At 39.7% G+C, this 24,491-nt stretch overlaps 1 long non-coding RNA gene across 1 annotated transcript in view; it reads left to right on the top strand.

The window, feature by feature from the left end:
• The window catches only part of LOC139634854 (uncharacterized), a 33,198-nt gene extending 10,258 nt beyond the window's left edge, over nucleotides 1–22,940 (top strand). Inside the window, exons 2-3 of the long non-coding RNA XR_011694087.1 lie at nucleotides 22,034–22,123; nucleotides 22,446–22,940. This is a non-coding gene — a long non-coding RNA (uncharacterized lncRNA). The remainder of the gene's footprint in view (nucleotides 1–22,033; nucleotides 22,124–22,445) is intronic.
• Nucleotides 22,941–24,491: the final 1,551 nt, after the last annotated feature.

The following is a 24,491-nucleotide window of genomic DNA, read 5'->3' as shown; positions in this document are numbered from 1 at the left end:
CTGACTGAGGACAGAGATAATAAGATAACATGAGCTAATGAGCAAGATGAAGAGCTCGGGTGTGGGGTGGGGTGGGGGGAAAGAGCAAGAGACGGAAATGCAAGGAGACAGATTCATAAGAGGCATTTGTGTATTATGCAAACTGCCATGATCAGATGAAACATGCATTGAATTGTAATGGCATAGGCAGTTTCACTTGTTACACTACATTACACCATGAAACGCCCCACATGTTATGCAAATGACAAACATGCAGCCAGAATACAGAGACATTTAACATGAATTCATTACAGTGTGTAACTAACATGATGATTCCTCATGGCTCTTTGGATATTCTCTGCATCCGTCTCACACACACACACACACACACACACACACACACACACACACTGTGGACTGCAGTTAATCACTGCACAATACAGTCAAGCGTTTGTGAGAGTATAGAGCAGAGATGGTCAAGCAGACTGCCACACTGATAATGCTGGCTAAAGAGGACTGGGCTCTTGTGTGGACTCCACACATACTGCATGTTTTATATACAGGTATACAATACCCTCAAGCTTACAAGGGAAATCAAGCATTCATAAAAAAATAAACCCAAATGCTTATTTCATTCATACTACTGACTCGTGTATATTTTAAATGACATACAAGTGTATGTACGTTTTGGTTATAAACGTGTGTGTATGTACGTTTTGGTTATAAATAGCACAATTCAAAGCCCACTAAACCTGACAAAAATTGTACTGTCATTTTAAAATGTTAAAACAAATGGTTAAATAGATTTTTGGCCTCAATACAAAGGACCAATCCAGACTTCCCCAAAATGGAGCGGAGGGGTTTTCAAACTATGTGTTGCAGAATTGAAGGGGAGGCTCAGAGGCAGAGAAGTGAGGCGAAGATACTGTGTGAGGTGAAAGGGACAGGTGCGTGCTGGCGGTCTAAAAACAGGAGTTATTGTATTTGACCTGCTGACCAACATTGTCAGCAGGTTGCATCAACAGCTCTGACATACAACTCATGGAGGCAAGTACAGTAGGATACTTTGAAACCCTTTGCACAGCTGCCACAATGTGTGACACAAAACCACACGTCTTGTCAGAGTCATAACTCTGTCAAATCTGAACAAACAGACATGATACACAGAGATTCCTACTATAGCATTCACACTGACTTCAACTTCCCAAGTATATCAGTATTTCTGACGGCCATCACAAATCGATGTCCATAACTCTGCTTAAAAAAGACACGCCCTATAACATCAGAACTTGCCTGAGAATCATTACATTTTAATGTTTTTCTCAGTATCAAAATACTCCAGTGGCAGTTTGGTAGTCTGTACATCCATGGGTAGACTGCAAACAAGAACTGCTAACGGCTAATTCACCACACTTTTAATGGGCGGCACAGTGTCAGACTTTGAAAACTTCAGGTGTAGAGAAAGTGTGGCATGTGGTATTACAGCATACAGTTGAAGGTGTTTTTTTTCACTGCATGTAATGCTGGCATCTGCGGCATATTCCTGTTTCTCCATGCATAATGTACTTGGTCTTGAGGATTTCTAAGTATTAAATCCTGTTTCCTGTATGGTTATATACTATACAGTGCGTTTACAAGACAGAACCTCAGCTTTTAGAAATGTTCTGTATATTGAAACCTGCTGGTTGTTAGGGTTAGGGTTTGGGGAGAAAGAGAAGTGAGAAGGTATTGAGTTTTCCAACAGGGTTCATACAACTTTGAGATCCTGTTCCCATTTTTTTAAAATCTGAATCAGAACCTGCCAGGCTGGCAATCAGAAGAGCATTCATGTTTACAGTGAGAGCATGGGGGATGTGCTCATAGCTCATAGCTATTACTCACCTACTACTGTAGCAGCTGCCCAGTGCTAGTCTGTTCTGACTGTTATCCACTAAGGTGGTAGTTAAATAAATATTTTTATACTTTGAGAAAAGTCGTATACGGGTTGTACCATCAGGGGTACAACATATTGTAAAAGTACAACATGAAAATTGTATTAACACACTCATAAAGATGAACATCAGCAGGGACCTCCCAATGCGAACTTATTTTATTTCTCAGAATCCATTCCTGTGCCAGACAGAGAGAGAGAGAGAGAGAGAGAGATAGGGAGAGAGATAGAGAGAGAGAGGGGATGTGTTTTGTGTGCACACAGGTAGTAATTTATCCCTGCAAGGACAAGCTGTGTTAATGTCTTTATACACAAGCACTGCACATCCAGCTGAGACCGTGATGCGGAGCAGATGTGCGTCGCTTTATTCTCAGCCATTCATCCATCAGAGGCTACTATCTGGAAGACTGGAGATGTACGAAGAAGTGCGCGTGTGTGTGATGGAGCATCTGTGATTTTCAAAAAAGCGTCTCAAAACAGACGCATGTAATGTTTGAATCTGAGTAAAGGGGACTTTGGGGAAGATGTGGTGAGAAAATACAAGCAGAGAAGAGAATAGAAAATAGAAAGAGATGGGGAGAGACAGAGAGACAAATATGAAAAAGTGATGCTCTGCTAATACACGCAGAACACGAGGGATGCAAATCTTGGTTGAATGGGAACAAAAGAGAGTTGAGAGAGTAGGAACAGCCTTCATGAGGGTCCTGATATTGAATCGAGGCAGTACTTCATTAATCATACTTGGAGCATATGACTTTGAATGTTCCAAGCTCAGATAAGAGGAAGCCAAGTTATTGTTCATTTCATTGTATTACAATGGTGCAAACACACACATCATATGATCCGCACGCAGCCATACAGTGTGTATGTCCAGTACTCTAATGGGCACACACACACAAGCACCGGTAGCACGGACACATACACATTTAAAGGAATAGTTTCACATTTGTGCTGTGCTAAGCCAACCTGCTGCTGGCGGTACCCGACAGGCATGAGAGTGGCATCCATCTTCTCATCTAATTCTCAGCAGGAAGACGGATGAGCACATTTCCCAGCCTGTCAAACTATTCATTTAAACCTTTCATACAGGGTGCCAACCACTGTGGAAAATTGTTGTGCAAAAATTTAAAAGGCACGATGCAAAGACCTTGGAAAAAGTCATTTCTATAGCAGAAGACAAGATTAAAGTCAGAGGTACAGTTTTTTCTTTTTTTTTACCTGCGTCACCTTTTAAAGAATAATCTCAGTTTATTTCAACCTGCTGTATTTCTTATAGCTGCGGCTCTTATGTCTCTATGGGTTGTGCACACTTTGCACTCTGCTGTAGAGATTTGGAGAAAAAAGGACTCAAAACAATGTATATCAGGGGGATCAGCTTTCCAAATGAACATCATTTTTACATGATTCATTAGCGTCAGAGTATCAGAGCCAAGCAACACTTTCTTTTTGTGCTTTTTGTGTGAATTACTGATATACTGAAAATAAATCCAGTCATGATTTAATTAATAGTTTGAATGAAAGTTGAGGAATTAACAGTTGGTGAACTGTGACACCATCTTTGTGCTGTGTGGAAGAGGAAAAAAACAAAGAGGAGAATTTTTTTTTTCCGTATACATGATTTTTCAGCATTCCTCTGAAGCGTTTTCTTTTTTTGTGGAATAATAAATGGTAATACCCAGTAGGATGGTCATGGCAATGTGATCCGACACTGGTCATCTTTTTCCTGGTGTCACCAGTTTCTTATTGGCACATGTTAAGCTCGTAAGCAAACCAAAACATAAACTTAACTAAACAAAGTTTTCAAAAAAGTTTCAGAGAAAGTGAGTTGTTACCACCAGATGAGTATGTTCTGCTAAAATAAACAATCTCTGTCATTTTTAACTTGGCGACAGCATTAGTGCTGCAGTGTGAACAGACCCTCATTAACCTCAAGTGGACTGCAGATCAGATTCAAACTCCAACTGCTTTTCACTCAAAAAGGTGGCCACAGTCCTGTAGTATATCAACTGCACAACAGTGGCCTCTGAAACATGCACGAGTGCCTGTCCTTTTCCTATTTGGAAACTGGGAAACAGTCTCACCCCAGCCTGTGCATTGATCTGAGAAACAGATTTCAACTTGATTAGACTGTTTCATACTTTGAAGTCTGCAAAAAAAGTGATGAGTGGCAGATAGAACAGAGAAGTAAAGAAGGGAGAGATGAAGAATTCCCTGCAACAGATGCATCATCTTCTATCGTCTGTGAGGCAGCTGGCATTAGAGTTTCTGAGGAGCGAGAGATTTGTAAAACATGGACATTACAACAATAGCTGGAGCTTAATCTGCCCAATCCCATTACTGGGACCATCCGCAGAGACAGACACACACACACACACACACACACACACACACACACACACACACACACACACACACACACACACACACACACACACACACACACACACACACGAAAGGAGGAAATCTGTCACTGCGTGAGAGAGAGATGTGGGAGGGCAAAAGGATGGGAGGAAGAAAGATGTGAAGAACGGTGCAGTGTTATAGAGAGAAAGTGACAGAGATGAACGGCAATGTGTGCATTTGTGTGTGTGTGCAATACATGTGCTTATGTGATAGGAGGACATCAGCAATCTCTGATGCATAATACGACAACATTGCAACGTGTCAGCATCTCAGATCCGCATTAAACACAGAATTGGACACGGCGGTTCAACAAACTGTGCTCTAAAGAAAACAGCCAGAGACTACATGTAGCAAGTAATTGATTTTATGCAAATATCCAACTACTGGCCGAGAAGTTGCAGCAGTGGTGTGGTGTTCAGTAGCATCACCAAGTGGTGTAAATCACTGCACAATGTTGTGCAGATGCTAGATTACAGATGTTGTTTCTTATTGGCTCCTGTATTGACTTCCACGGTCTCCCATGGTTTGTCACCACTCCTTAAAGACAGTATCCAATCACAAAGCCATGTTTACAATGATTGATTTTAGAAATAAAGGTGGCAAATATTCAACAAAGATTCAATTTAGATTTTTCTTGAATGTTGGTCAGCCGAGTGCCTTGTCACTGAGTTGGAGTTTCTGGTGCAAACAGGTTCTGTTAGGGCAGTGTTGCCAACTTAGTCCGTTGTTGCTAGATTTAGAGACTTTTTTCAAACACCCTGGTGCATGTCTGGACCGTGTATGGATGCAAACTGGGGGATTAGGGCAATCCCTCTTGTTATGGACAGTCTACTGAGCCACTCTGGTTTAGGAACAAAATAAGGTATCTGGCAAAACTTCACCTAGTCCCAAGGTGCATGGAGAAAGGAAAAGGTCCAAACAGATTTGATTGGAGCCACTCTGGTTTCCCAGCTGCACAGAAACTGCAGGGAAGCAGAGGGGCTCTTCCAGTTCACTGAGCCTCAACACCATCGCAGCAAATAAACTATTTTCATTTCATGTATCATTATTACTAAAGGAGGCAGAGGAATAACTAAACCTCCAACACACCAACCAACACATCTGAGTAGTACGTAAACAGCAGAAAGACCAGTAACCAGAAATTAGACTATACTGGCAAATAATTTTCATCATTAGGTAAAAATTTGACCTTTTTATAAAATTTATGACCAAATATCTGCAAAACACACTTTACAATTTTATATATATATATATATATATATATACCTTAAATACTCTATGTGTTAGCTTAGCTTATGGACATCTATGAATAAAATATTGAAAATAATTTTTTTCAGGGTTTCTGGATATTCCGTCTTCATGTTTTCACCAGTACAATTTCATTATACCACGTAGTTTTGTACTGTACCTGTTTGAACTTCCAAGGTTTTAAAGATGCTGAACTAATTAAATTGTTCAGGTTTGGGTTAGGTTTGGACATGATGACTGTTACCACCTTGCTTTAGCTTTGGGTTTTCTAGCAAAGAAGCCAGGTTGTGCACACAGACCAGGGCTGGACTGGCCCTCTGGTAGACTGGGCACTTTTCTGGTTTGCCAGTACAACTTAGGGAGAGGCATGGTTGGCATTCATATTCAGGGGACTACAAAGAAGGATAGTGTGCAATTGATTGTGGTGGGCCACTCTGGGCAAAAATGCCAGGGCCGATTTTTGTCTCAGTCCAGCCCTGACACAAACAAAGAGGTGCTGCCAAGTCCACTTACTCTACTGTGGCACATGTGAATGGGAAGTGGTCAGATGCTGTAGTGTTTAAGTTATTGTTTTTATATGTACATATTAAATTGGTTAGACAATAACTGTACATTTTCCTACCTTGAAACAGAGCTGAAACGTAAACTCACTGAGCATTTTATCCTAAAACTCCATATAGAGACATAAAAACAAAATCCACCTTAAAATTGTCTTGGTAAATGGGAAAAATTGCTCTGAAGGTGCCGTTTGAGAGCAGTTGCTGTGTCCCATCGGGCTAAAACTGAATTCTGATTTACAAAATGTACAGTACAACACTGTGGTGCGAAGTATGGGAAGTACAGTATTCCTTGATTTCTGGCACCATAAACGTGTTGCATTTTTCTGTGGCCTAGATGGAAGTGTATCTTTTGCAGCATAACAGGATTACCAACTAGTCATAGGGTCCAAAGTTGTGCACTGAAGCCCCCCCCCCCCCCCACACCCCTCAGGAATATCGGAGTGTTGACAACCCTGGCTAAGCGGAAATTGAAATGATCTCAGACAGGCTAAGCTGTTGATAGAGTCAGTAACTCAGAGGAATGAGCTATTACACAGACTCTTGGAGATTGTGGATCCAATCATCAATGCTCATCTTGAATATCTTTTTTTTCCCCTTTAGAGAGCCAGCATCCACTGGGAAAACAACCCTAAGACTCATCTTATTGCAGTAAGCAGATACAATAAGTTGTTGAGGTTAAAGTTGTGACACCTGACTTTATATGTAATAAAGAAGAGCCAGCATCCGGAGAGAAAATTGGAAAGCTTTTGGCCACAAGCAGTGAAACTCAGTAGGCCATTTGATCACAGATTTTAATGGTGCAACCATCCTCTATTGAGATTTTTGTTCACCAGCTTATTAACAAAGTTGTTCACAATAACAACCTGGAACAGTTCTTCAGCAGGGATGGGAAGGTATACTTTTGGTCTACTAATAACATTGCAACATGGGATGTTGGAGGCAGACAAAGTAACCATTATTCCACAGGAATTGACGCATCCTATATAGATCTTCCTATATGCTATCCTTTGATACTTTAGTCAGATTATGTAGAAGTACTTGCAGTCACAAAGACATGACCATGTGTTACTGAGTGGGAGCACAGAAATAAACTTTAGACCTCGTGCACATCAAATACAAACTCACCCTAATGAGCTTTCTTCAGATGATGAATGCATGGTGCAGGCACAAGCTTGCGATCAAAAGACACAGTGCTGAGAATGATGCCCCTGACACATTTGAGAGACTTGATTCTATTATACAAGTTCATGAAATAAACATGCATTGGCATTTGAAAAAAAACAAAACTTTAATGTCTGTTTGCTGCATGGGTTGTATTTACTACTTTTCTCTTCACAATTCAACAGAATTGGCCCAGAGGTGCCCAAACTTTAGCATACAGCCGTACGAGTAACTCAGAATTTTGTTGCATAGGGTAAGGGACCATAGGAGTCAAACACCATCCATTTCCTGTCTGGGAAACACTACATTTCAGTCATTCTGCAAAATCAGTAGTAAATCATATTGTCCCATCTTCCTTTGTTTCCCATATAGTTTGTTTTTGTTTCCATCAATCTTCCCCTCTGTCTATCTCTCTTACTCATACTGTTACATCTGAACAGGGTCTTCTTTTCTCAGTTTTTCTAAGTCGAATATACAAAGTCATTTCCACCAAATACAGCACCAGTGCAGTCTCAGAGCCAAGTGTCACTTTTAATTGACATAGCTTCTGCAACCACCTTTCTGAAAAAAAAAAAAAGTTAACCTCTCTCTCCCCTCTGTCTCATTATGAACTTCATGACTTACCCCTGCTGCCGATCCAGCAAAGTCTAAAGTACATTATTTCAATTAAGAATATTCCAGTACCTAAACTTTTCTTAAATGAAGTGTAACCTTATTTCCTGCTTCTGTTAACCCAGTAAGACCTTACTTTCCCTACTTTACAATCATCATTTGTAGGCATTTCTGATTGGAGTTTGGACCACAAATGTGTAGTAGGCTTCAACAGAGCACATTTAAAGTAATGATACCAACACATGTGAGTTTTTTTATTTTTTTTGTACAAAGGTTTTGTACATATTCTCCAACACTACGTCTTTTATCTCTATCTGTTATTAGACAGTCCTTGAATTTTATCATATGTTTTCCTGTCTCTCAAAATCATTGTACTCTTAACCACAAAAAGATATCAGAAATGGGACTGCAAAAAACACATGAAGTCTTCTATCTCCAAATGAATCGTAAAATACTGTTGGGCTTTTTTGTCCAGAGTTACAGGGCTGTCCTGCTTCACTCAGATCTGCAGACCGACACCTTAACCTAAATATAACAGTTTGACTGGAGAAGATTGTCCGAGGCAATCAACTGTCTGGGAGCAAGTACTTGATGTTTCACTCAGGCCAAGAAATTCCTTATTAACCTCAAAGGTATCTGCTTGTCTGACTGACCTGAATTTGCCATTTGAATTTGCTTTGCGGTGGAATAACCGTTTTAAGGTTATTGGCTTTTTTTTTTTTTTTTTTTTTTTTTTTGCAGTGCCATCTTCTACACACACTGTTTCTTTGACACTATCTAGTGCAGTGTTGTTGTAGTTGTATGATTCGTCCTTTAATTAATGGCACTGCATCTGCATTGTAGCCACTGTAACATCAGACACTTTTGCTGGCAGCATGGCTGTTGGGATGTCGATGCTGGTTGATCCAGACTGAAATATCTTAATAAATCTTGAGTTGCCATGAAGTTTTGCACAGACAATGTATCCTGTTGGCTTTGGTGATCTGCTTTTTCCGCTAGCGCTACCATGCGGTTGACATTTTTAATTAAAATTGAAACATCTCCCAAATCACCTCATCATCAGTCCAAGCAAAGAAATCTCTGGTCTTACTTATTGCCATTACTTTCTCCTGCGCGTAATGTTTTCTGCAACTAAGCAACCAAATGCAAAGAAAACTATCTGCTTCCTGTTTACACCGGCACACATATTCCCAGTGTATGCAAATGGTCATTTGATATCTGCTTTTAGGCAAGTTAGTATGGATGGAGCTTATTTCTGATAGGGAGGTAAAACAGTGATCTGGGTGGAGATTATTTTCATTTTAAAACAGTGTGGAGTCTAAGATTGTGCAGATGTCTTCCTAATGTCTTTAAAACTCAAAATACACAAACATGAGATGTGACTACTATTTTCATTCCCCTCTGAAATGGGTTGAAGTGCATGTTATAATATTCTTCTTGCATCTGAAAACTCCTGACACACTTGTTCTTTGTGGGTAAAATTAGCCATGATGCTTCCCCTCCTTGTCTAATGGTATTCTGTGAGAAGTTATGGTTTTTACCCCAGACAAGTCCCCAGACTGCAATAAAACTCCTGACCAAGCAAGACCTAATTACACTGTAGCTGCTGCTCCGCTTCCTCTGGAGACACTGCAGAAAAGCTACCCTGCTGTGTATCCTGTGTTTCAAAGTGTGTTGTATGTGGGCCTGCATCTTAATATCTATTCACAGGTTTGTGTGCTTGTGTGTATGTGTGTGTGTGTGTGTGTGTGTGTGTGTTTGTGTGTGTGTGTGTGTGTGCGTACTTACACTCAGTTTGTGTGTTTGTGCATGACAAACATGGCAAACATCATAAAAAGCTCTCTATTTTAGTGACTGTGAGTCAGCAGGAATATGAAAGTGTGTGTTTACGTCTCCTCCTGTGTTTTCCTGTCTAACTCTTCTTCCCATTATCTGAGCTATATTCACTGCAAACTGGTCGCACAGTGATTAATGATGTCTAGGTCAGATTAAATATCAGACCCAAATACTGACATCCTAACTTCTTCCTCTGTTCACCTCTCTATCACAACACTATTCACTTCTCAATCTCTTACACTGTTCTTTTTACGTTCTTCTCCTCCTTTATACCAATTGAAATTCCACTATGTTTAATATCTTCCTCCACTCTTTCTTTTTTTCAGTCAGTTTAATCACTGCTTTGCTTTACTTTAATTATGCCTCCATCACTGTCTCTTTCCCCTTCTCACCATTCCCCCTTTTTGCCTTCCCTCCTCTATCTTGTCTATCTTTAATGACTCTTGTTTATCTCTCCGTCCTGCTCTATCTTTTTCTTTATCTTGGCCTCTCTGTGTCCACATTTGTCTCTTTCCGTCTTTCCCTTTATCCCTGTTCTCTCTGCTTATTCTCCTTCCTCCTTTCTTCTTCTCTTCCTCTCTCTAATTGTCCAAAGCCGAGGAAAAAATCCATTACACCATGACGGACTTTCTGAAAGATGAATAGCTTAGATGAAAATGTCAAACCCAGTGTTTTATATATTTTGAATTACACCATCCCACATACCATTACGGACTGACTCATGTCCGTCCGATGCAGGAGTTCAAATACTTAAGATGTTTTGCCAATCTTCAAAGTGACATTAAACCCATTAATGACCTTAAAAGTAGGAGGAATGTAATTTAAAGGGCAGAGGAATAGTGAGAAACGGTGTGCCCATGTTAATACATGCATGCGCGTCTGTGCTTCTTGGTGCGGGTCACACTGCGCTTGAATTCACATCGCGGGGCTCTGTGTAACGCTGTTGCACTTTTTAATGGCTTATTCCTGCAACGACATGTAGAAGTGACGGCACCAATAAGGAGAAATGCAAAAACTTCGACCGGCCTGTTTCGCGAGGACATTGAGAGGTTAAAATCTAGTTACAGATGGATCTTATACTAACCAAATATGAATCAAAATTGCACAATGCAATATGTAAATTGCACAGCCTTTCCTCTCAGCAGTAATACAAGCACTGATGGCAGCACTAATGTTTTAGTGATCATTATAGTTGCATCAGACAAATGGAGTTTCAACACTGTTCATTCCATAAACTAATTGAATCACATTCCTCAAATGTAAAAGGCAGGTCCACTCCGTGCACTGAGTGGCTAGGAGTGTGGAGGGTGGAAACTAAGCAGGGTTTTAACTTCTCTTAAGCTCTCTTTTCTTCTTCACACAACCATCTCTGTCATTTTCCTCCTGCCTTCACTCTAACCTCAGCTCTGCTGTCGTGAGAACCAACCAAAACGTCCTCACGATCCAAAGTGTGCTGCCAAGAGTCAGTCCTCACAGACAGAGCTAAACAGCCGCACATGCACACACGATGTTCACCATTTACTCTGTTTCCAGTGTGGAACCATTTCAGCGCTTAGGAGTAGTTCTATTACAGCTTTGTGTGTGTGCGTGTGTGTGTGTGTGTGTGCGCGTATGTGCGCGTGTGTGTGTGTCCTGCATGCCAGATCGCATCAATGAACCACCCACACTGCAGGCACAGCAAGCTTGGAGTATGAGACCACGCTTTGCTTCCAACACATTTATAATTCAACATACTGTCACAGCTCTACTCATCTCTCCCCCTCTCTCTCTTTCCCGCTCCCATCCTCTCTTATCTCCCCTTCTCTCACCTGTACCTCTTTCTACCTCCTCCCCCACTTCTTCAAGCCCTCTCTCTTTCCAACAACCACACTCTCACCCCTCACACCCTTTCACATCCCGTCCTCCTGCTCTCTCTTTTTCATTTGCCTCGCCAGTCCTTTGCTTATCTCAACCCCCCCCCCCCCCCACCCCCACCCCCCACCCCCCACCACCCCCCACCACACCTCCCTCGCTCGATATTATTTCCCAGAGCAAGGGATGGCATTAGCAGTCCATATGCTTCGGCACCAACATGCAATATGTTGGCACATGACAAGATTGTGTTCCCCTCTGCAAGCTGCAGAGAGTGAGAGCAGTCGAGCATCACCGCCATTCACCAGCCAGCAGTGACAGGCAGCCACATGATAGCCACACCAATATGTACTCCCCTTATATGACTCCTTACGCTTTTTTTTTTTTTTTTTTTTTTTTGTGCCATTTGCATCCATCTGTCATGACCTGCACTGTGATTCCAGTAACAAAATTCACAAATCAAATTGATTAGCCCATAGTAATATACAGTGCTCTCAAGGGATTACATGTTTACAGCTTCCCTTTTTGTGTTTTCCCTTGCAGGCTGCCTCCCACTCACACTTTCTGGCTGTCTTCTTTTCAGCCTCAATGTATCATTTTCCCTCATTGTTCTTGTCATTTCTCTTATTGTTTTATCTTGCTTCAATATTTTCGTGTCATTCAGTTTTTAATTCCCGCTGTCTTTCTTTGTTGGTTGCTTGCATTGCCATTTCCCTTTCTTGTCTTCTCTGTTCTTTCATCCTCCTCTGCAATATTCTATCGCTCTTACCCACACCAGCTCGCTTTCTCCTGCTGAGTTTCATATCCCTTCATTTTCTTATTGTCAGTTTGTCTGCCATATTTTGATATGACTGGCGAAGGGGGTTTTATTCAATATACAGTATGATGTTCCTCAGTAAACATATATGCAATATTTGAGGCGAGCAACACAATTTCCCATAGCAGAACTTTTAAATGGAAAATGATTATCACAATGTGATGCAAGAAATTAGGACTGATTTCAAATAAATTAGACACTTAAAGTGTGGAAATACGTCAGAAACTCTTAGTGAAAGCAAGTACAATGTTCTAAAGTTAATATAATGTGCTTTACAGACAAGCAAAGAGAATTAAAATCATATAAACATGCATACGTGTACCAGTGCACAATTAAAAAATTAAAGCGCATTAAAAGCACATCCACAACAAAGCAAAGTTCATCAAATGCGTAGGAGAAAAACAACAATTTAAATGTCCCTTTTAAATAATGCTAATGTGGAAACACATCCAGTGTAGTCTCTAAATGTACAGATCTGCATGTAAGAGCCATAATACTCCCAAAGTACACTGGTAATGACAGTAAATTCATTTTAATTTAGCAATGCATCATCATAAGAGGGAGCCACTTAGATGGAGGAAATATTTCAAAAACATCGATCCCACAAGGTACTTGAAGTGTTTGGAGAGTTTTTGCAAAGTGCAGGAGCTTTCCTTAACAAAATATTATAAAATCTTCTAGAAGCTTTTCAACTATACCATTGTTTGAATATTGAGCATTTTGGACAAAATTGCATGGTCTCTCAAATAAAGTGGCCAACGGTTGATTTTGCATTTATGTTTATGCAAATTCACAGTCATTCAGACAGGATCCAGTTACACAATATACTTGTTTTTTCAGTCATTGTCGCCTCTTTGACATTTGTGTGTGGAAGAGCGCTCCGTGCTCCTACTGGTCAACATCACAAAACATGTTGTACAAGTTGTTTCTAATGTTACGTGAGTTGTTTTCCACTATGACAAACGTAATTGCAACCAGATATGATTTGTATTAACCTAATAAGGATATGTTGTTAAATTACCCATTGGGCAAGTCGCAAATATGTTGATAATAAACATATCGGTAAAATGTTGACAGACAATATATTCGCCAAAATATTCAGTCTCTCCACTGTTAGTGACTACAGCATTATTAAACTTTCTATGGTTATGTTTAGGTGCTCACAGCACTCGGTTATAGTTAGGGAAAGATTATAGTCTGGTTTGCTACAGAAAAAGTTGATGTGTTTATTTACATTAAACCAAAACCACAATCTTTTCCTAATTTTAACCAGAGTGTTTGATGTGTTGCCCAAACCACAGGCAAACCTGTGGATGTGATCTCCGGGCTCTGGTGTGACAGTCCATGTACAGCTCCCTGCAAATATAATCCAGCCAGCGATTACGTTACCACCAAAACATAGCTGGAAAAACAGTTTAGTTGTTTATGAACATTGCTGATGCTGCATAAAGTGTGAGTGTCTTCTAACTTGAATAGAATAATTTTGCCACTTTTTCACAAGAGGACGTCAGCTCTTGTGGCTGGTGGGGAGACATTTAAACTTCTGGTTCTTCCACACCTTGCTGTAACATGGAGCAGCTCACACCTGACTCATATGCCATATGGCAGCCATACGAGTCCCATAAAATGTTGGTAAAAATTAGTTTTAGAAAATCTACTACATGATCTAACAATTCTGGTATTGTGATCAGTATCTTGTAATGCTAACTTTTGCTTAAGCCATAGTCAAGTCAAATATACTGTTAATAGTTTGATTTGATTCAACTCTTTGTCTCCCAGCATGCACCTGCATGGCTCAAACTTTTCCTTACCCCCCATTTCAATTTTTACTCATTCCTGTCATATCCCATCATATCCCTCTCTGCCTTTCCCTGTCTCTACCTCACAGAGCAAAGTGCTACAGAAACAGGCAAATATATCTTGCTATGTAAATACATTATTATCAGTGATGTGTAGCAATGCCATTGTTCATGGCACGGCATTTACCCACAAACTAACACCCAAAAATGAGACTTCACAGTCAGTGGGAGGCAGTCTGCTATTTCATCTCTAATCGGGGTAATAAGGATATGACTTAATAGAAGCAATCTCTTACATTTTTATTACATCATTTTACCTGGTAATCTAAATCTCCTCAAGATGAAATTATTTTACTGTCTAACGATTGAAACTACAGATTAATGATGAAGGTGTAATCATTCCATCGTCTCTATACTGCAGGTGAACAACATTTTGATGCTCAGTCATAAAGCCATAGAATCTCCATATGCATTGCATCAGTACTTGTTAATATTCCTATCAACATTAGATCATGACATCATGAAGTGCAGACTGCACTACTACTACAGTATCTCCTCTTAAACTGAAATGTCAGTGTGGCAGAAGCACTGCACTGTTGCTAATTTCCAGCTGCAGTCAGTCTAAAAGCCATTTGTCACAGAGGTGAACATATAAATTGATTATAATGTGGAATATTAACCATCTAGACCTAATTATTTTTACTCCAGCTGGTAGAGGTGGAGGAAGTCATAAATCTGAACTGTGTATGAGACTAAGAGTAAGAGTGGTTAGTGTTTGCCTGCAACATAATCACACACACACACACACACACACACACACACACACACACACACACACACACACACACACACACACACACACACACAGGAGGATGACTTCTAATTCTGAATGTAAAAATTAATTCTTCCATATAACCCTCAGAGTGCTCAGGAGCCAGCGGGACAAGGCTGACCTTTGCGCGCACGCACACACACACACACACACACACACACACACACACACACACACACACACACACACACACACACACACACACACACACAGTCTCTGTTTCTGCCTGTGGCTCTGGGAATCCACATTGAGTCATCTCCCCTCTGAGCGCCATAAGAGCAATTCACTACAGAGGGAGCGCTACAGAGAGGACAAGGAAGAGAGAGAAAGGGAGTGGGTGGTTATTAGTAGGCAGAAAGGAGGTGAAGGAAGAAAGAATGGAGGAAGAGGCGGGAGAGAAAAACAATTATAACATTGTAAAAAGATGGAGACAAAGTGAGGCAAGCATTAGAAACAAAACGTCAGAGACACATCCACAGAGAGGGGATGAGGGATGAGGGAGAGAGTGGATGTGAAGGTGAACGGTTCCCTTGTTGATTAATGATCAGATGTGAATAGTGATGAGGCCACAATGACTGATGTGCTCTGAAAACATGGGATTCAGTAACACAGCAACACACACACACACACACACACACACACATTTAATACACAAACTACATAATTGCAACCAAAAATATGTTGCATGTGCATTCACATACACTGTTTTGCACTTATAGTGCAAAAGATAATGACATGAATTAAAATTATAACTGAAGACATCTAAAAATAATGCTGTCAAATAATTAAAATGGAGTGTAAGCTTTATAAATTCTGTTCAACCTCTAATCAGTTGGTAAAATAGAGAAAAAGTTATTTTTCTTTAACTGATATCGTTTTCTTTTTAAGCTCTTTTTTTTGGCCTTATTTTCTTTTTGATTGTCTCAAGCTGCATTTACTGTGGAAAACATTTAATAATTTATCTGTTCTCATTTTACCCACCTGACATTTTATTATAATGTCCGCAATGTCTAGATTCTCTCCATGGTTTTGCACTACAGGTAGGCCTTTCTTATTAAAACTTATTCTAAAATGAAAAAAAGAGCATGGATTTCACATGAGTGGAGCGCTTTAATGTTCTACTCCAATCTGTATGCTTCAGTACACTACAGTATTGCAAGTACTTAAAGATTTGATTAAATCGAAAATTGTCTCACAAAGCTCATTCTGAACATCTGCTCAAAGACTAGCCTGTTTTTCCTTTCAAAAAGAAAAGAAAAAAACAACTATAGCATAGTAAGTAGGTATCAGTAGATGTTATTTCCCGATGTAATCACTTACATTTTTGACTCATATGATAACCTTTTACTGCCTTTTGTCTTAAACCTTAAGACCAAGTCTTAACCCTCAAACAGCCCTTTAAAGTCGTGGGGACTGGACAGTACGTCCTCACAATCCCAAATGTCCTCACAACGATGGTATGACACCAAAATTTGTCCACACAACAATAGAAAGACTTGTACACACACATATGCATCAGTATGCCGTGTTGCCAGGAGCAGCAAAGGGAAATTCATTGCCCCTGGCAGATTGTGTAAACAGCCTCCGCAGACAATGACAAATTTGATTAATTGAATTCCGCCACCATTTTGCCACCAGTAAGACGAGGGTGATTGTCACACACTGCACATTTCAGCGGTGGGAAGCCTGGAGTTTCTCCTCTTTTGCATACTGAAATTTAAAATTGATTAAACCCATTTTTTTCAGTCTGCCATCTGTATTTAAACATTATTATGCCAGAGTCACTGATGCAAAGAAAACTCATCATATGTGCACACAAAATGATACGCGCAGTACATGATGGTGATCATGATAAAGGGAGTTTAATGAGTTTGTTGCCTCTGAAAGAGCTCTTTTGAAACATTATTTAAAAACAACATTTATTGAGAAATAAGGAATATCCTTTATTTTCAGACATGGAAAGACATATATATATATATTTACTTATACTGCACAAACACCAATATTGATATAGCAGAAAACAAATCAAACTAGTTGTATCCACAATGTTATTTGTTATGCTCCCTCATGCTCTCTTACCTGAATTTTCTCTGTATATTTCTCTCACATACTCTCACCACTTTGAGATTCCTGTTTAAATTGGTGTCATCATCACTGTGATGACACTGAGCTCCTTTAACTTCACTTGGAGGGAAGAAAGGGAAAAGGGGATGGAGAAAGTTAAGGAATAAGAGAGGGAGGCTTTGGGAGTAGAAAAAGAAACTGTCTTTAGGTCACCCAGAGGTGGGAAACTGTCTTCTCTAATGCACTTTCCATTTGTCAAAGAGTATCAGTCAGACCCACACACTGAGAGGCACACTGTCACCCATTTCAGGCATCATTACTTGGGAGAATGTTCCATATTTGTTGCAGATACAATTTTCCACGCTTTAACCAGAGAAACAAGCCGAGCGGAAATAAACAAAACTTGTGTATGCAGCCCTAAGATGTTAGGCGTTACAGCAGAAGGCAGTGTGAGGAAGGCTGGAGGAGGGTGGCGTCTCTCTTGTTAGCTCAGATTATTACATGCTTGCTTGTGTTTTCAATTAAGCTCTGGTCACCGAGCCACACTGGCTCACTGTGAGATGATGTCACAGCTGTGATCTGGTGTGAAATGTTTACAAGAATCAGATTAATGACACATGTCAATCTTCTCTGTCACTGCACCCTCAGTTGCCACAAGAAATGGTCAGTTCTTAAAACTACGGGCCAACATCTTGGTCGGGGATAACAGCAATGCTTCTGGCTCATTTTGATGTGAAAACCTAAACACCAGTGGCCAAATGTGCAAGCACAAGCCAAGTCTTGCACACTCCCCAGCGCTCAAAAGCTCAATTTGCTTCTCTGCTGAAAGTTTGTAGAACTGATTACTCTTGCAAATGAACATCTGTCCTTCTGCAGTGATGTTTTTTTTTTTTTAAAGATACAAGAAGATTATTAAAAAAGTCACAGTTATGTAGCCGAAGCTATGTATACATTATGATGTTTTTAGTATGTTTATTGCATCCTGTGTTGTACGTCAAATATATATAAGTTAATTATTTTATCTTATTACCAATATATGTTATTGGTACAGCATATTACATGTTGCTGTTTTCCATTGGTTTTTGTGATTCTGCTTGTGGCCAGTTTAAATTGTCTATTTGTTAGAGTTCAGACTGTTGTTGCTGATGAATATAGTCGATAAAGGTGTCCCACGTGGATAACTATTAAACCCCGAACTCTATAAATCCTTTCCAAATTAACATTTCAATGTCCATTTTTAGGCTGGCTCATAATGAAACAGAGCTGGTTTCTTCTTTCAAAACAGCAAAACAATTATGCAACCCACCTTATGCTTATGCTGCTGCCACTACACTTAAACCACTGGATACCATTTACCTTAATGCCATTTGATTCATTAAACAAGACAGCTACCACACTCACCACTGAGTTACATAGTGACTGAAGGCATCAATACCCCTCTATTTTCATTTATAAAGCCGTGCTAAGTTCATTCTAAACTGGAGAGGATACAATGGATCTTACTACCAGAGTGAGCTGTAAAACAAATTTAAGTTGGAAACACTAATTTGACAGAGCAGCTGTCAAGATTAATTAATTTCTGTTTTTATTAATAATTGTGAATGTTTTGATTTGTGCATCCGTGCTGTGTGTGTGTGTGTGTGTGTGTGTAACCACTTAGTGAGACTGAATGATCTTGTTGTAATGTTGTTGATCTCTCTCTCTCTCTGAAACTTCAGAATAAACAAAGCTCAACTCACTAACTTATCTTAGAATATACTATGTAGACACAGTGTCACTAGAGATTCACTAGAAGTAAGGCTTCATCGCTTCAAGCACAGATGTTCCATTTATCACACCACTCTCATATCTTGTTATTTTATTGTTTTAGATTTAATTCACAGTCACTTCTATCATATCTTTGATGACAGAAAACAACATTATTTTGCCTTTCTCCCTAGAGTTTTTCATCATTCTGGAGAGGAAAGTCCCATTAAAGACTTTTTTGTCTCAATATAAAAAAAGAAATAGAAAAAAAAAGATTTCATTATTTTATTTGTGTGGTTTCAAACAGAGTTTATAGTCTGTGTCATTGTCGCTTTAATGATTTATTCATAAACCCTGTCAGAGGCTGGGTCTGTTTTAACAAATATACAGCAGTGTGACAGTTCTGCATTTGGCCCCACTGAATTTTTTATAAGAATGGATAAAACGGAGTAAGAAGGAAGAGGAGGGAGAAATGAGGAGTCAAGAGCAACACACACAAAATGCGAGGCACAACACATGGACACAAGAACCTCCACCTCTGAGAAGGGCACCGTGCAAGCATTAAAAGAAGCAGTCTGTTATGGGATTCATCCAGTTCTGATGTTTTCATGACCTGTTTACCTGTTGTGTATAAGTGGCCTCTGTATGACTGAAGCCTTGTAGGTGGAGGGAGGTTGGTGCTTTGCCCCTTCCGTCCCATTGTCCTGTCACACACAGCCACTAGACCAGCTTCTTCTCACCTCCATTATCTCTGCCCTTTCCTCCTGAGTTTGTTTTTATCTCTGCATTGTTCTCTCTTGGCTACTTTATCTGAGTCTCTCTCTCTCTCTCTCTCTCTCTCTCTCTCTCTCTCTCTCTCTCTCTCTCTCTCTCTCTCTCTCTCTCTCTCTCTCTCTCTCTCTCTCTCTCTCTCTCTCTCTCTCTCTCTCTCTCTCTCTCTCTCTCTCTCTCTCTCTCACACACACAGAGTGTCCCATGTGGCATTATTTAAAAAAAAAAGAGGAAGCCTTTCATCAGAATTTGGAAACCCTTCATCTATGAGTGTTGCCTCTCTTAATCTCAGCATCTGTCTCTTGTTCTCTCGCTTTCTCTTTTTTTCCTCAATCCCTCCTGCTTCCTCATTATCACACTCGTCACTCAGCAATGATTCATCCTCTCATGTGCATTCAGTGTTTGTCCCTCTGTTGGGTCTCTCCTTTCAGTAATTCTCACCTTATAAATCCCCTCCTACATCACCTCTCTGGGCCGCGGAGAAAATTGGAAACTTGTCATCGCTCTTCTTAGATTAACTTTCACAGTCACTTATACCATAAACTCTGAAAGCAGACTTAAATGTCTGACGCCTGTTACATTAAACAGCCTGATCGCCTCCTGGCTCTAGCCTCTTACTGTGTTTAGGCTGCAGACATGAGAGTGGTATCAGTCTTACTCTCAGAAAGTGAATAAGCCTATTTCCTAAAATGTCTGTGCAGCAAATGTCAGTTTTACCTGAGTTTTTGATCTGTTATAAAGTACATGTATATGTGCTGGGCACCAAGGTGATACTACATTGCCCTTCACATACAGAACTTTCTTTCAGGATTTTCTAAACTTTTGTGAGAAGTATGTTTGAATATTATTTGAATAAGAAATACTTTATAGGTCTAGTTGTTATAGCAACTCTGTCTTCTAGAAATGTTTGTTTATATATTACTAAGACTACATAATGAATGATAAAACTGTTTAATAAAGTTGGAGTCACTACAAGGGGATATTGTCCTGCAAGATTATACAGTTTTCCAAAGATGTAAATTTCCTGATTATGTGAATTGAAAACATAAGTTGCTGTTGCAAATTTGTGGTGGTATATAAACACAATTTCTATGTGACAGGTTTGGTTATATCAGGTTGAATTGTTTTGAATATGTAGATTCTCCATTATGAACATTCGGGACAAAGTTTTAATATGAGAGACAAATTTATTTAAAAAAATCTTCCACTCTTACAACTCAGTCATCTGCTTTTCTTGGCTTGAAATGGAGGTTGTACAGTACATAGTTTGTAGCTTTAATTGTGTCACTTAACATTTAAAAACTTATCTCTCTGTTTTATTTTTCACTTCATTTTTTAGCGGGACTGCAACTACAAGGCCAGCCCTATGAACGCAAATGTCCGTCACTGACTGAGTGATAGAGTTGAGTGATCAGGTTACACCATTGGTTAGTTGAATGTCACATGACTGAGTCATTGTTCCGCTGCTCCGTCAAAATGAATCGACACAAACAGTTTCAAACAGTCGCTACAGTACGTCTGTTTTTTTTTTTTTTTTTTTTCCTTTTTCAAAAAACCACCTAGCAACAAATCTAGCTACTTTTTGGACAAACCTCAGCTACTCTCTAGAGTCGCCAACACTGCCCTGTGATTTTCAAACAAATTTAATGTTTCTGTGTAGTGTCCTCTGACATCCAAGTAAGCTATACCCACAAATAGACATGCTGTTTCGGGGATTTAGCCACCACAAAATCATGTTAAACATAATTACTAAGTGACTTGGGTCACTAACAGCATGTACAGTAGATATATCGCAAGGGGAAAGTTTATGGATTAGATTTTGCAGCTCCTAACTTGTAATAAAGACAAAACAAAGCAGCTTGAGTCAAAATCTAGATGATGGCTTGTTACTGTGATCTACATCTAAAAGAGGTTGCCATGTTGGGACCAAGTACCATTACATTATGTCCTGTATCTGTTCAGTATTTCACAACAAACTCCTAAACATCCATTTCACTTGAAGGTTAAAGGGATCACCACTCTGCATATGATAATATTAGATAATAGCCAGGTCCTGTGGACAGACTGCTTGACAACTACTGATGCAGTCTAGGAAACACATGCTGTACATTGAGGAGGATAAGAGGCACTTTGCACTGACAGAACACAATACGAAAAGCTGTCACTTTGACCTACACTTAGCATGATCCTACCCACATACTGTACATCTGGTGGAGGTTTGGAGAATCATTACATGATGCAGGGCTTGTGTATGCAGACAAATTTCTGAGTGCTACAACATGGCGAGGGGGTAGTTTGTTTGATGTCGTGACTGATCCGAAAGTGAACTAAGTGTTTTGTCTGCTGGAGTGCTTTTTAACACTGCTTTTAAGGGATTCCTACCCCACCAACAACGTGTGTGTGTGTGTGGCCTTTTCCCTGCAGTAAAAGTACAAGAGGCACAAACAGAAGGAACGATGGAAAAAGCACAGAAGAGCAGCAACAAGGACTATATAGAGAGAGGGACAATGTGAGGTAAGAGGAAATGGGTAAAAAAAAAAAAAAACTTGAGAGTACAATGGTTCAAAAAAGCTGTTTCAATTAGTACATATGAAAGAAGGGTCCTTTTGCTCGGCTTTAAAATGTCATTTCTAATAGCTGGGATTACTGAGGCACTGTGCGACTGTGCACTTGGACACTTTGAAGCGGTATATGGCTCGCTAATAAAATAACCGCAATAATTATGGACAAAAGCAAATTCAAAGAACAGTTTCGGACCAGGGAGAACTGCTTCACCATGTTTTATCGCTCTACCTGTCTATTATTTTCTAACGTAAGGTTTCTAGCTGTTATGCAGGATGAGGTCATGCTTATGAAACCGCCTCAAGAGAACTGGTCAGCCAAGCGAGACTTGTGCATTCCTCCAGTCTTTGAAGGCTTCATGACACTACAAAGCAAAAACACAACCTACTTGGAGGGCTGACCTAGAGATTTTGTAAATCTTGCCCTTAGTTTACTGAATTGGTCAGTTAGCAGTACAGAGCTGTGACAGAAAGGTAATGGAGGGAGCCGCATGAATAAAACCAGTGTTTTTGTATAGTTTCACCTTAAGATCTGTTGTTGATATGAAGCATATTTGTCCGTCACCCTGTGAAAATCACCTGGGACTTGATGTGCCCCTGTTTCCATTGTTGGATAATGTTATTACAGATTCACTGTATATGTTTACCCTTTAGTTCCCCTAATCCTCTCTGCTGGGCCTGCACTGACTGTTAAGTAGGGATGCTGTGATGATACTACTTATTCCATTTCTCAGTGCAAAACACCATGCATTTATGATGTAGATGGCAATTGTTGAACTTTATTTAGTTAGGAAATATGACATATTTCATCTATCAGTAAGTAAACAAACATAAACAGAAGAAATACTGTTCATTTTCATTTATACAGTATGTGTGTGTGTGTGTGTGTGTGTGTGTGTATATATATATATAAATATATAATTTTTTTTCACCTTTAAAAATGAATCAAACACTACTGTGAATGTGCTCCTAAAATGAAAGACCTTGGTTAAATCCTCCAAAAAAAAAAGTGTGATCTCAGCCTTGAAAACTTTGAAAACTTGAGAAATGTAATAAAAAATGTTTGGCCTTCATATGTTTGGGTTCCTGAAATCCCTTATACTCTTGTATAATTTAAAAATCATGTTAGTGCCACCAAAATCACTATTATTAAATAAATCATTACCTTCTTTTCTCAAGTAATTGGATTATTTTTATTTTATTATTTTTTTTTTTTTTACAGTTTTGTTGTTTATTTTTCACTTGGTGCTGCCAAATATGTGTGAAATCAGTTCAGACCCTGAGAGTAAAGATTTTGATTAATTTCAGATAAGCTCAATATAAACACGTCTGCCTTCTGTAACTTGTGCGCTCCTACCTGTGCTTCAAATTAAATGATTATGGCTGCCCACCAAGACAACTTGTTTTCCATTATCACCCAGCAAAAGTTAAACTACCCACTCAGTACACAACCCTCTTCACTCATCCTCCAAATGCTGAGGGAGTGAGTGACTGTGTGTGTGTGTGTGTGTGTGTGTGTGTGTGTGTGTGTGTGTGTGTGTGTGTGTGTGTGTGTGTGTGTGTGAGTGCGTAGGAATGTCCAGACAAATTCTACTACACGAGTCTACAAACATACAAATACATGTCTGTGTACATATATTTGTATTACATAAGATGCCTAGGTCCACATCTGTACAGGTGTGTGTGTATATGTGTATGCTTTACAAAGATATGGGCCATTCAGGGAGCAATATCTCTTCAATTTAACACAGCAAGTACAGGCTGAAATCGGAACTGACACTGTGACATTCATTGGAAACTGAGGCTCGATTGAAATGATAGCTGTAATAATCAGTCTGCACAGGCTACCTGTACCCTCCCTATAGTCAAATGCCGCACAGAATGGAAATTGATGCAGACATTGCAGATGCTGAGTTTGAAAGACAGCACAGACTTGAATACAGAACAGCTTGTCAAGATGTTTACCAGAGCACTGAGGTTGTTAAATAGTCATTTTTAAAGTTCCTTGTTCACTAATTCACTTGGTAGTGCCTGTAGGAGAGGCATGCTCATGCTTCACATAGCCTCCTAATAATAATGTCAAATGAGTTTACAAAAAAATGTGTTGAATTTTCCCTCAATGCATCCACACTATGAGGCAATAGCGGAGTGGAATTGGAAGGGTGGGGAGAATTCCCGGTGGGCTGTAAGCATTTCGGGTCCGGGGCTGGACTGATTATTGTGTAGGCTAACAATGTTGCATTATATAAAAGTATGCACCTTATTGTGCCATCTGGCCAGCCCAAACTATGCACTTGCAGCCTCTTGTCTCTGCCAGCATG

Source organism: Trachinotus anak, unplaced genomic scaffold, assembly GCF_046630095.1.
Source record: "Trachinotus anak isolate AG129_WGS33_773 ecotype Australia unplaced genomic scaffold, CSIRO_AGI_Tana_v1 ptg000018l, whole genome shotgun sequence".
Lineage (NCBI taxonomy): Eukaryota > Metazoa > Chordata > Actinopteri > Carangiformes > Carangidae > Trachinotus > Trachinotus anak.
Note: the sequence above shows the minus strand (reverse complement) of the source record. Positions and strands in the feature narration are given on the sequence as shown.